This window comes from Gymnoscopelus braueri, assembly GCF_963280865.1.
Source record: "Gymnoscopelus braueri genome assembly, chromosome: 23".
Taxonomy (NCBI): domain Eukaryota; kingdom Metazoa; phylum Chordata; class Actinopteri; order Myctophiformes; family Myctophidae; genus Gymnoscopelus; species Gymnoscopelus braueri.
The window spans coordinates 9,145,465-9,158,144 of NC_137625.1; the positions used below are offsets into that span (position 1 = coordinate 9,145,465).

Genomic DNA, 12,680 nt, shown 5'->3' on the forward strand with positions numbered 1-12,680 from the left:
AAGATTTGCACACATTTTCAAGATTAAAAAAAAATAGCAGATCTACAAGCTCATAGCGCGGCACTCGGTGCCGCGCTATGAGCTTGTATATCTGCTATTTTTGAATAGCCCAAAGTGTAAAATAATGCTTAATAGCTCAAATAAAAAAATGACAGATGCGTTCCAGGTCTTAATGGGATAAAGGGGTGCCGTGGAGGAAAGTTATTTACAGGGGTGCCCCCCCCCCCTGAGCCAAAAAGGTTTGAGAACCTGTGGTTTAGATCTTGAGCATGGTCACGAAGTACCAGGGATTGAACCGGGGCACTTTCCAACTTCAGTACGACCCGCTCTACGTCCCGAGCCAAGTGCCAACAAAGCCAAGTGCCAACAGAGGGCTAACGCTTGTTTCCGACATGCTCCCACGATGAGTTCTTACTTCAAAGGTATCAGTGATTCAATAATTTATCTGTATCGGTCGGGGAGAGGGGAGGGGGAAGCTAACAAGACTCTCTCCACACACTCCAATTCAATTCAGTTCATTGGATCCAGAGAACGCACGGAGAGAGGAGAGGCTCGTAAATCATTCGTCGGGAGTCGAGGAATTGGCAGCAGACCCGCAATCTCTCTCTTATTCACTTCAGGGTGGGTGCTGCTGCTCTGGTGTTACTGTAAAGCACTCCCTGGCCTGTAGCTGAGTGCAGCGGTGGACAGTAGCTAAGTACATTTATTTGAGTACTGTGCTTTAAGTATATGTATCTGTAAAGTATAGTATCTGTACTTTACTTCGGTGGTTCTCAAACTTTATCATGTCAAGGACCCCCAAATTGACACTTTTTAGCCCCCACGGACCCCCATTCGAAAAGAATGCCAGGGACCCTCCAAAGAGACGATTTTTATGGAAGTACCTGTACAGCAGTGATTTGGGATTTTCAAACATTTTGATTTTCAAGGACCCCCAGTTGATACCATTTCATCAGTGTTAATTTAACTCAAATGGACGGGTCCATTTGGTTCCATTTGTATACTCTCAGAGTTACAGACCTGTAAGGGTCCATTTGGTTCCATGTGTACACATGAGGGTCCATTTGGTTCCTATTCCTAACTATCAGTCATTTGGCTGGGGACCCCCTGGAACCACCTCAAGGACCCCACTTTGAGAACCACTGCTTTACTTGAGTATATGTATTTTTGGATACCACTAGGTCTTTCACTCTACTACAAAGAAATACAGTATATCGTACTGTACTTTTGACTACATTTCGGGCCAAGGAAGGGAAAAAGTACATTATGAATTAACCACTTAAACCCCATTTCTCAGCTCAGATCTAAAAGCATGTACTTTTGAATATTTTATATTATTTTTTTTAAAAGAAAGGACTCCAGCACTTTAACTCAAGTAAAAAAATCTGACAGTGCAACTTTTACTTGTTGTTGAGTAAATATTTGACCAGGAGTATACTTTGACTCAAGTACTGGTATTGAGTACTTTGTCCACCACTGGCTGAGTGCCCAGAGAGAATGGGGGGGGGGCAGAGAGAGAGAGAGAGAGAGAGAGAGAGAGACAGAGAGAGACAGAGAGAGAGAGAGAAGACATGAAGTTGGCAGAGGTGGGGGAGAAGTGTGGAGACATTGACGGAGAAGGTGTTCCTCTCCTGAGTCGTTTAACAGTGAACAGTACTTTGCTCTGGTCTACAGGGACCTTTCAGACAAACTGAGAGACTTTAAGAACACCACTCAGACCTGCAGACTGGTTGCTGTAGTAGCCTGTCATGGCTTGACACGACATACACACGCACACACACACACACACACACACACACACACACACACAGGAATTTGAAGCATAAACGAGTAGTAGGGATTTGCAGCCATGTAAAAACGAGAGGGACAGCTAGCTCGGACAGCTGTTGCTAAAGGCTGGTTCACTGCCAGATTCAGCAGGTCCTACAGTATGCTACACACACACACACACACACACACCCCCACACCCACACACACACACACACACACACACACACAGTTCCCCATGCTGCATGGAGGGGATTATGTGCAGTCTAGCTTTCATCAAAGACACAGTGACTCGTGCAGACTCTACTGACACACACACACACACACACACTATTCTCACCTGTGGTGCTGTGTACAAATAAGAGCATACATACACACATACAAACATAGAGGCATGGGAAAGCCATGCAAACACACACATTGAGACAGTATTATCTGACACACACACACACACACACACATTCGCATTATGCAAACGCAGTGTATTTGCACGTGTGCAGACAAGTGTTTAGTACAGAGCCGTGCGTGTTGTGGATGCATTGAGCACAAACACGAAATGTACGGATTGTATGCACACACTGTATACAGTGAGTGCAGACACCCTCATACAGTCACAGCAAAGCACCAAAGAATTAACATGTGTGTGTGTGTCACAGAAATAAAAGCTTACACACGTGCACAGGAACACACACAAACACAAAATAATATTAAACTCTAAAATACACAAATACACATCATGCAAACACATTGAAGCACGTGCTTGTGGCACAAAAGGCACACAATGTTTAACACACACTTGCAGCATATGTTACATTACGACACATCCTGTGCCAAAGACATGAGAGGAGAGAGCACATCCTCTCTCTCACACACACACACACACAATGCAAACTGGAAAAAAAAAGTGTACATTGTCGCTGTCGGGCAGAAACCTTGTATCTCCATATTTAATATTTTTGACATAAATTCATAGACGTTTTCAAAAACCCATAAACGGGACCCTTAAAGGGATAGTTCACCACCAAAATGACTTTTTTCCTATCGATTAGTCACCCCATGAAGACTTGATTTTTTTAGCCAATAATTTGATGACCGGCAGCGGGGCCGGTAGGAGACACAAAGACTCCTTTGTGTCTCCTACCGGAACCGCTGCCTACCGATAATTGGCTTAGGAATGAGACAAAACGAATCCATGAATTCAAGTCTCCATGGGGTGACTAATCGATAGAAAAAATCAGTTAAATCCGCTCAATGCGACGGGTTGTGAGCTTGTAGATCGGCTATGTTCACTACCAGGGGGACAATCATTTATTTTAGCACTTAGCACACCTGGTGACGACTGCACCTTTCAACAGAACAGGTCATGATAAGTAATAATGTAATGATAATGTAAGCACTCAAAACGAGTGTTATTATTTTAATTGTGGTGAAAACCGGCACAAATTGAGAGTGAACATTGAAAACTGGGACTTTAGAGTGATGATATAATTGGTCAGGACTCGGGACACCCAGCTTTGAAACCGGGACAATTCCGGCCAAAACCGGGATGTCCGGTCACCGTATCAAATACACGCCTTGTAAATCCAATAAGTGGGGGTAGCACGGTGTGAGTGAGGTCCCTAACGGGCCGGACGAAATGGAAGTATCATCCGCAAATCAGAATAACAACTGAGAGCCCTGACGGATTAAAACCCAGGAGAGGCCATTCTCCAAAAGGTACAGGGATCAGGTCGGGTCTGCTGATGACATCGACAACGCAACCGGCCAAAGCCAGCTCCACCGGGACATACCACATTTCCACTGATTGCGTGTGAGAAAGAGAGAGAGTGTGTGTGTGTGTGTGTGTGTGTGTGTGTGTGTGTGTGTGTGTGTGTGTGTGTGTGTGTGTGTGTGTGTGTGTGTGTGTGTGTGTGTGTGTGTGTGTGTGTGTGTGTGTATTACTATACTTGTGATGACCAAATGTCCCCCCAAGTTCAGAAATTATATTCGAATATTGGTCTTAAAAATTGGCAGATATTCGAATATATTTTTTTTTTTTGTGACAGAAACGGTACAAAAAACAATGTATCGAGTGCTCGGATCCAATAAAACATATATTGTGTTTGTTTTTATAACTTGATACATAGTTTTTTGTATTGTCCCTGTCAAATAAACATATTTTTAAAAAAAAAATTATTTTTTTAATATAAATTTTCATATTTGAATATACACTTTTTTTTTAATATTCCTTTTGACAGCCCTACCCCAAGTATAGTCGAATTTGAGAAATAGACGTTCTGAGGACCCTGTTCCCGGTGCTCACCAGAGAAATGTTTTGTTTTATGGTTAAAAAATATATTTTTAGAGATGCGTTTACAATTAGGAAAAGATTCAGGTTGGGATTAGGATTAGGATTAGACATTTTGGAGGTTAGGTTTAGGTGTTGGAATTAGAGTTAAACGTCATTTATACTTAGTTATGTGCCAGTGTCATGCACCGAAAAATTGCCGATCTACAAGCTCACAAGTTGTGAGCTTGTTGATCGGCTATTTTTCGGATTTTAGGCTAAAATGCCCCGAAATTGTAAAAATGTTCTAAAACGTTTATGTCCTCACAAGCATAGTAATACAAACGTGTGTGTGTGTGTGTGTGTGTGTGTGTGTGTGTGTGTGTGTGTGTGTGTGTGTGTGTGTGTGTGTGTGTGTGTGTGTGTGGTGCGATCCTTCTGCGTTTGAAGTTTGAAACTCTGCCAAGGCTCTTGTTATCCCCGTCGCTGCAGAAACACAATCTTTCTTTACAAGGGATTTGTCGCCAGAGTCACATCTGACTTTGTAATTCATTCAAAGCCTAAGTCACTCACATACAGGGAAACTGGCACACACACACACACACACACACACACACACACACACACACACACACACACACACACACACACACACACACACACACACACACACACACACACACACACACACACACACACACACACACACACACACACACACACACACACACACACACACACACACACACACACACACACACAAAGCTGGCAGTCACAGATTTGCATGCAAAAAAATGCTAAAATACTGTATTTTTGCATTCTCTGCACACACACGACGCACATGGACACACACACACACACACAGGCACTCACTCACACAGACACCCACACAAAGCACACGCAGACATATTTGCATGTAAAAAAGCACGTGCGTGTGTGTGTGTGTGCACGAAACCCAAAGCGTGCCCGATACATAAATTATCCAAGTGACTTTCTCAGCTGTAGCTCCCAAAATTATTCCGTTTTCAAACTACTATTTTTTTTAACTGTGGTGAAATGAAAGACAGCAGCCGTCTGTCTGTCTGTCTGTCTGTCTGTCTTTTCTGCTTCAGTGTTCTGTCCCTGTCACTTTGCATCGTCTCTCTGGTTGTCAGTGTGTTTCAAATTGTCTCTGTCAGCCCTCGTCGTCCCCTCGTTTCCATTCGTCCATCGCTTTTTGTCTCAGATCAATGGTTTTCAACCTGTGGTCCGGGGACCACTGGTGGTCCGCGAGGGTATTGCAAGTGGGCCCCGAATACATTTGAATAATAATATGAGATGTGATGGTATTCATTTTTTCTTTGTGATACCAACAAATCCAGACAAAGCATACAACGTTAGTTGATTCAAGCGGTTGATTCAAGCCAGAACACATTCGATTGACCGATCATTAAGATAAACATGCTCTGAAGAAAATACATTAAAAAAAAACGTACATACAGTAATTACCGGCTGCATAATTGCAGATAACGATGCTGTCCAAAAGGTCAAATGTATGGCAGATATATCGGTCAAATAGATATATATCTCTCTCTCTCTACGTCGTCCTCAGACAATCGGCCTGGCTCTAGTGGCCTGACCTGACCTCTGTCTATCATGGTATCAGCTCTGCTGTCTGTCCATCTCTCTACCTATCTGTCACAGCTGAACCTCCACAGAGAGAAGCTGTCGAGATGTGGAAGTCGTCGGCTGTTAATTTTATGCTCAATTGAGCATCGGGGATGGGAGTGAGATGGGCCGAGGGGACAGGAAGTCCTGCACGACTCTGCAAGAGAGCAGGGGGAAGCGAGAGAGAAGAGCTCAACCGCTGGGTGGAGAAATGGAACTTTGCTACAACGGTGGCTCCGAGACACACCCAACCCAACGTGCGTGCACAACACTGCCTCGCAGAGTGCAAAAACAGGCCAAGAACAGAGGAGGAAGAAAGCTCAGGAACTGACACACACATACAATAGGCTACACGTGCAGAAACCCTTACTCCACACAAACGTGTACATGAATAACATAGCCAGTGTTGCCAGATTCTGTGAGAGAAACAAGCAACCAGGTCTAGGAAAACCAGCCCAAAAGAAGCGACTATGGGCCACATGAGCACTTTAACATATACATCAGCTATTTTGAAAATAGCCGATCTACAAGCTCACAACGTTGTAAGCTTGTAGATCGGCTATTTTCAAATAAAATCTTGCGGAGAAATTAGAATAAGCAGATCTGGCAACCCTGAACATAGCATGGATAAGTACATTTGTGCATGGACATCCAAATGCTTAAATGCACCAAAAACTATCCAGCTGCCGCAGGACAAAACCTGCTCCACACACACACACACACACACACACACACCATGCGCACTCGCTCACAGATGTTGTGTGACAGGCATCCGTGGGCTGTCACCAGGGCACTGCTATTCTTGACCAGACTGCTGGTCCCAGACTAGACATTACACACAGATGGTCGCGAGCAGGGAACACGCATGCACGACGTGCGCACACAGGCCGAGAGAGGGAAAAAAGACAGGAGGGGGGGGGGAGAGAGAGAGAGGGGCGAAAAGAGGTAGAGTGTGAGAAAGAAAGAGAGAGTCAAGACAAACACAGACAAGACAAACAGATGGAAATCGCAGAAGCATGCACCATGTATATAGAGACAGAGATAGAGGACATAATGGACGAAAGGACCGACAGAGGAAGAACAGCAAGCGGCTGCCATGTGGCGTCCGGTGAACTGGTGTGTTTTGACAGTGATGTGCTGTCACTTGGTCTTGATTGGGGAAAGCGTGGCAGGTCTCATCGCTGCCAGCAGAGAGAGAGAGAGAGAGAGATAGAGACAGACAGAGAGAGAGCAGAACACAGCAACTCTTTCTTGCCTCCAATCCCCCAGGCACACAGGACACTCAGTGAAAGACAAAGACGGCCTATAGGGTTTAAAATGTGTTTGTGCACCGACCTCAGTCATTAGCCTGCAAACCAGACGAGACATTTGCTCTTACACGTTCTGTGTTTCAGTCCGGCCATTTCATTCAATTTGGAGGGGCCCAAGTTTGCGTAGGTTTCAACCACACTCTACACTTATCAACAGTCTAACCTCTACAATGTCTACAAGCCAAGCACCTCGTCAAGTACATATACAGAGAGAGAGAGAGAGAGAGAGAGAGAGAGACTATGAATTGAATACCAAGGACCTCAATGGAAACAAGACCATAAGGACTTTTTTGAACGGACATTTTAGACAAAGTATTTTAAATGTAACTGTGCTGTTTTACATTTTTGCCTAATAAAATATTCAATCAATCAATCAAAAAGAGAGAGAGAGAGAGAGAGAGAGGGGGGGGGGGGTGATTACATGATGAGCGGTGACAGAATAAGAAAAATCTTCACTGTCTGGATAGTGTGATGTGATCCATAGGGGGGTTGATTATTTCATTTGCATTTTTCTTTCATGGTAACCATTCTCCAGTTCAGCCGCTGGAAATGTGGAACAAAGTAGACGAGACGTTGACAGTGTTTTTCTCTGCCGTCAGCGTCAAAGCTAAAGATGGAGACGTACGATTAAAGCCAAAGAATCGGGCAGTCCCTGAGCACAGCTGTATAGTGACAGTCACTAATCTGCTCATTCACTGACAAGCTGATCTACAAGCCCAGAGAGAGCCTGCAGATCAGCTCTTTTCGCTGTGTGTTGTACAACGAAGTACACATAGTGGTTAAAGCACTTTCACCCCCCGGCCACTAATCCACTTGGAGAGTACGAGCGACCGTGTACGTGTGCGTGCATTTATGTGACCATGTGTGCGATGCCTAGAAAGCCCACTGGCAATGGATTAGGCTTATGCATTTTGTGCGCGGCCACTTGGGAGTCAGGGCCCGTCGTTTACCTCCTCCCTCCCTCCCTCCCTCCCTCCCTCTCTCCTCCGCTAAGCTCCTTCCAGGGCTCTGAGCCGAGTGACAACACTTCCACTTCCGCTCCTCTTCCTGCCGTTGACGACCTCCGCCACTTTCGCTTGAGAAACGGCCCCTTTCCAAGCTGCGCGTTGACATTCAGGTGAGTGGAGGACAAGCCACAGGAAGCAACCACACACACACACACACACACACACACGCACACACACACACACACACACACACACACACACACCATAAGAAGCTTCACCGCGCGCTCCGCTCTCTTTGTTTTTGTGAACAAACGGGAGTTCAAAAGGCTTGTTACCGTGCCTTTAACCTCATTAGCTTCACTTCCTCTTCTTTTCTCTCCACCATTAGTGAGCTGACAATGGCCTCATGTGCCTAATCCACTCCCGCTGCGTTAATTATTCAACACTATATGTCATTAATATGCTAATTCCACGGCGTGTTGACGTACTCGACCGCTGCCAAAACGACGACAGGTCGTCAATGCTTAATTGGGCTCTGTGTTTGAACACACACACACACACACTCTCTGTCACCCTCTCTAACCTCTTTCCCACAAGCTGTAATTTACTGGTATATTTATTTTGCCGTTGATTGAGCAATTCTTTTGTTTATGAAGCCTAAAAGCCAAACAGTAATGTAATTTTTATTTATATGTTCCAAAACCCTATTACATGTGTTTATCGCAATTATTTGAGTGATAATTAACCACTTAAACCCCTTATGGTTTAAGTCCCTCAGGGCTCCGTACTGGTGTCTTTTCTGTTTTCTGTTAATGTGGGGAAAACTTCCGCAGACCATAGCAGCCGATCGACAAGCTCACAGCGCGTCGCAGGAGCTTTCCCCACGATGCAGATGCTGGGGATTAAGTAATCGTCAAGTAAAATGTCATGGTCGTGAGAACCCTAGCTGTGAACTGCTGGCACATGTCACCAGTGGTGGAAAGTAATTAAGTACATTTACTTAAGTACTGTACTTAAGTACAATTTTGAGGTATTTGTACTTTACTTGAGTATTTCCAATTTCCAATACTTTTACTTCTACTCCACTACATCTCAGAGGCAAATATTGTACTTTTACTCCACTACATTTACTTGAAAACTTTAGTTACTAGTTACTTTTCAGATATAAACTATGATATTATAAAACATACATTAACCACTTTAGCCCTATTTTATACATAGCGGCTATTTGAAAATAGCCGATCTACAAGCTCACAACGCGTCGCATCGCGACGCGTTGTGGGCTTGTAGATCTGCTATTTTCAAATATTTAGTACTTTTACTTTTGGTACTTTAAGTACATTTTGATGCCAATACTTTTGTACTTTTACTCAAGTAAATGTTTTATTCTGGACTTTTACTTGTAACAGAGTATTTTTATATTGCAGTATTGGTACTTTTACTTAAGTAAAGAATTTGAGTACTTTTTCCACCACTGCATGTCACCGTGTCACTCTGGTGGGGATAAACTGTGTGCATGGCTGCACACGGAAAGCTACTGTGGTGCATGTGTCTGTCTTAACCACAAGCCAGACACCATCATAGGACAAAAATACCAGCAAAATAGTGATCTACAAGCTCACGACGAGGCGTGTTGCAACACATTGGGAGCTTGTAGATCGCGAATTTTGCTGCGCAACACCAGTGTACAAACGTGTACAAATTAAACACATAGGCCTAGACCAGTGGTAAGAAACCAGAACTGGCCCGCCAGCGATAATATCTGGCCCGGCAAATTATTTTGTGACTTTGGGACTGACAGTCCCTCACGCAGTAGGTAGGATATGGACAGAACAGGGTTCATGTGGTTAATGACTGTCTCTCTGCTGTGTGTGAACACGTCTACGCTGTCTGTGTGTGTGTGTGTGTGTGTGTGTGTGTGTGTGTGTGTGTGTGTGCGTGCGTGCGTGCGTGCGTGCGTGTAGTGTAGTGTACATGCTTTTCCTCCGGACTGGGCAGGACCAAAACTACCCTCACTGCAATGTGAATAAATATTCCGACACTTTAACCAGATGTGTGCTTTGTCTTGGCTAAGAGAAAAGCGTCGGGAAAAAAAAAAGACAGAGAAAGGCTTCTTTAACTTCCATGGCTGCGTTAGTGTAGGCCTTTCCTTCCTATGCGGTGAGGAGGGGGCTGAGAGGCATGCATATTTTCAGCGGCCCCTCCAAACATACAGCCATGGCTTTGAGTCTGAATGCCAGGCAGTGAGTCAGCGAGTGGAGTGCGGTCGGGGGGGGGGGGGGGGGCAAACACAAGGCCTTAGTCAGGCCCGTCGTACACTAAGCCGTTTGTAACCGCCGGGCTGTGCTTATGCATAACACTCTCTCGGCAAGTATAATCCTGACCCGTGCAAAGAAATGCTTGGAGGACAGCAGCAGAGACAGACACACACACACACACAGACACTCCTTCTGTCAGCACGTGCGGCGGGAGAGCACTGGAGGTATCTGACAGCGGCCGATGTGAGTAGGGGACTGATGGAGGAGGAAGAGAGTGCGCACTGACTGAGTCGCAGCCTCGCCCCGCAGCTGGGCGACAGACTAAAGAACTGATGATTCCACGAAAGCAAGGTTGCGTGGAGTCGACGGGGATTAAAAGCCAGAGAGATGATGAGGAGAGAGGGTGAGAGGAGCAGACGGTACCAGAGGAAAGAGTTATGAGAGGCAGAGAGCAAGGGGGGAGTGGGTCGGGTAAGCAGAAGAAGAGGAAAGAGAAGGCCTTGAATACTACAGTACCTGGGTTGGGTGGAAGACGTGCATGAACACATGCACACATACAGTATACCACACACAGTCACTCGCACACACTCACACTCGCACACACAAATGCCAACAGTGATGATACCTAGGCGGCGAAGACAAAAGGCTTGGAAGATTGCCACGCGAGGATGCTCGCACACAGAAGGGAACCGTGATAGGCATTGCACACAAAAGGCCCGGCTGGCTCAGAATCGCCCAGCAGGAACGGCTTTCATTTCACCTTTTTGCCGCCGGCAGGCTTCCCCCTCGCCATTTCATCGCCTTTGTGTGTGCGTCAGGAGAAGACAACCTAGGCCCACACCGCAGAACCCGTCGCGTGCTTTACAATAATCCGGCACCTTCGATCACTGACGCTCTGCCACAAGCTTTCCGTGCAAGAGCTTGTGGTTGCAATGGGATCGTTTTAGCTCGGTCAGAATCCAGCACTGCTCAGGAGGAGTATACCGGTAGATAGAATCAACTTTTTCCAAGCAAAGCAACAAAGGGCAACGAGGGCAAACATGTTCATCAGGCGTTTTTTTTTGCTTCGGCTGTGGGCGTCACCCCACGGGCGTAAACCAAAATGACTAAACCATCAGCTGAGTTCAACCAGTCAGCGAGGCAAACAGTCATGACGAAGCCAAGTCAGAGGGTGAATCAAACTATTACTGCAACCGGTCGACAGACGCCTTAAATCAATTGAATAGAGCTACTAATTCTAATATTGTTGTCGTCATCTACTCGATTCTCAGTCTTAAGTGTTTTCCAGACTAAATATCTTACAGTGAAAATCTTGCCAAAAATGACACAATTTTGATGTTAATAAATTGTGTGCCAAAAACGGTCCGGACCGTTTTTGAAAAGCTATGCGTTAAGTGCCAAAAACGATTATGGCCGTTTTTTGTTGTTTTTTTCTAAATCTTTTCTCTAATTTTTGAGTTTTTAAATTTTTTCGTTATTCACAACGAATTAGGAGATAACGCGATCCAAAGATTTGCTGCTCCATCCACTTCAATGTTAAAAAATAATAATTCACATTTTTTCTATGTTATACCAAAGTGAAACATGCCATTTTCAAACGTCAAACACCACATGTCAACGAGGTCACAATGACCTCGTTGACATTTGTGAAACCACACCTGAATCACCTCAGTGATTAGCAACCATCAAGGGATCAATTATACTGAAAAAAAATATTCTGTGACTACTTGAAAAGGTAAAAAATCGTTAAAAACGCTGGCACTGGCTGTACCCTGTTTTAAAAAACCCTCTGGCACTCAATGTGTTAAAAACAAGAACACAGGGATGCGTTTACATTAAGGGTATGAGCTCACACTCAATACCAATCCAGGTTATTGCATCACTTCCTCGAGGGGGTTCCAAACGGACCCTTCCAAGTCTGTACCTCTGAGAGCGCAGCAATGGAACCAAATGGACCCGTTCCAGTTATGGGGCTCCTTGAAATTAACCCATTAAGACCTGGAACTGTGTCATTTTTAGATTTGAGCTAAAAAGCATTATTTTACACTTTGGGCTATTCAAAAATAGCAGATATACAAGCTCATAGCGCGGCACCGAGTGCCGCGCTACGAGCTTGTAGATCTGCTATTTTTGAAAAATCGTGAAAATGTGTGCAAATCTTTGAATATACAAAGTATATATATTTTTAAGCGAACATTTTTGACTCAAATCTTTGCTTCTGGGGGGTCCCTGGAACAAGATATTTTGATGGGGGTCCGCGGCCAAATACATATCATTTTGTGGGTCCTTGACATGAAAAAGATTGAGCACCACTGATATAGAAACATAGATTTTTCAGAAAACTGTTGAGATTTAGTACATGTAGAATCGGCTTCAGGTCTCAATGGGTTAAAAGCCAACGCATCCGATTCTCTCCATAGAAGAGACCTGATCTGTCCTTTTATTTTGGATAAAGGCAGGTGGGTCCTGGATCGGGAGGTTGGTA

The 12,680-nt window shown here is 44.7% G+C and overlaps 1 protein-coding gene across 1 annotated transcript in view; it reads right to left on the reverse strand.

Annotated features, from left to right (window-relative positions):
• dock4b (dedicator of cytokinesis 4b) overlaps window positions 1–12,680 on the reverse strand; it is a 260,551-nt gene that overhangs the window by 206,679 nt on the left and 41,192 nt on the right.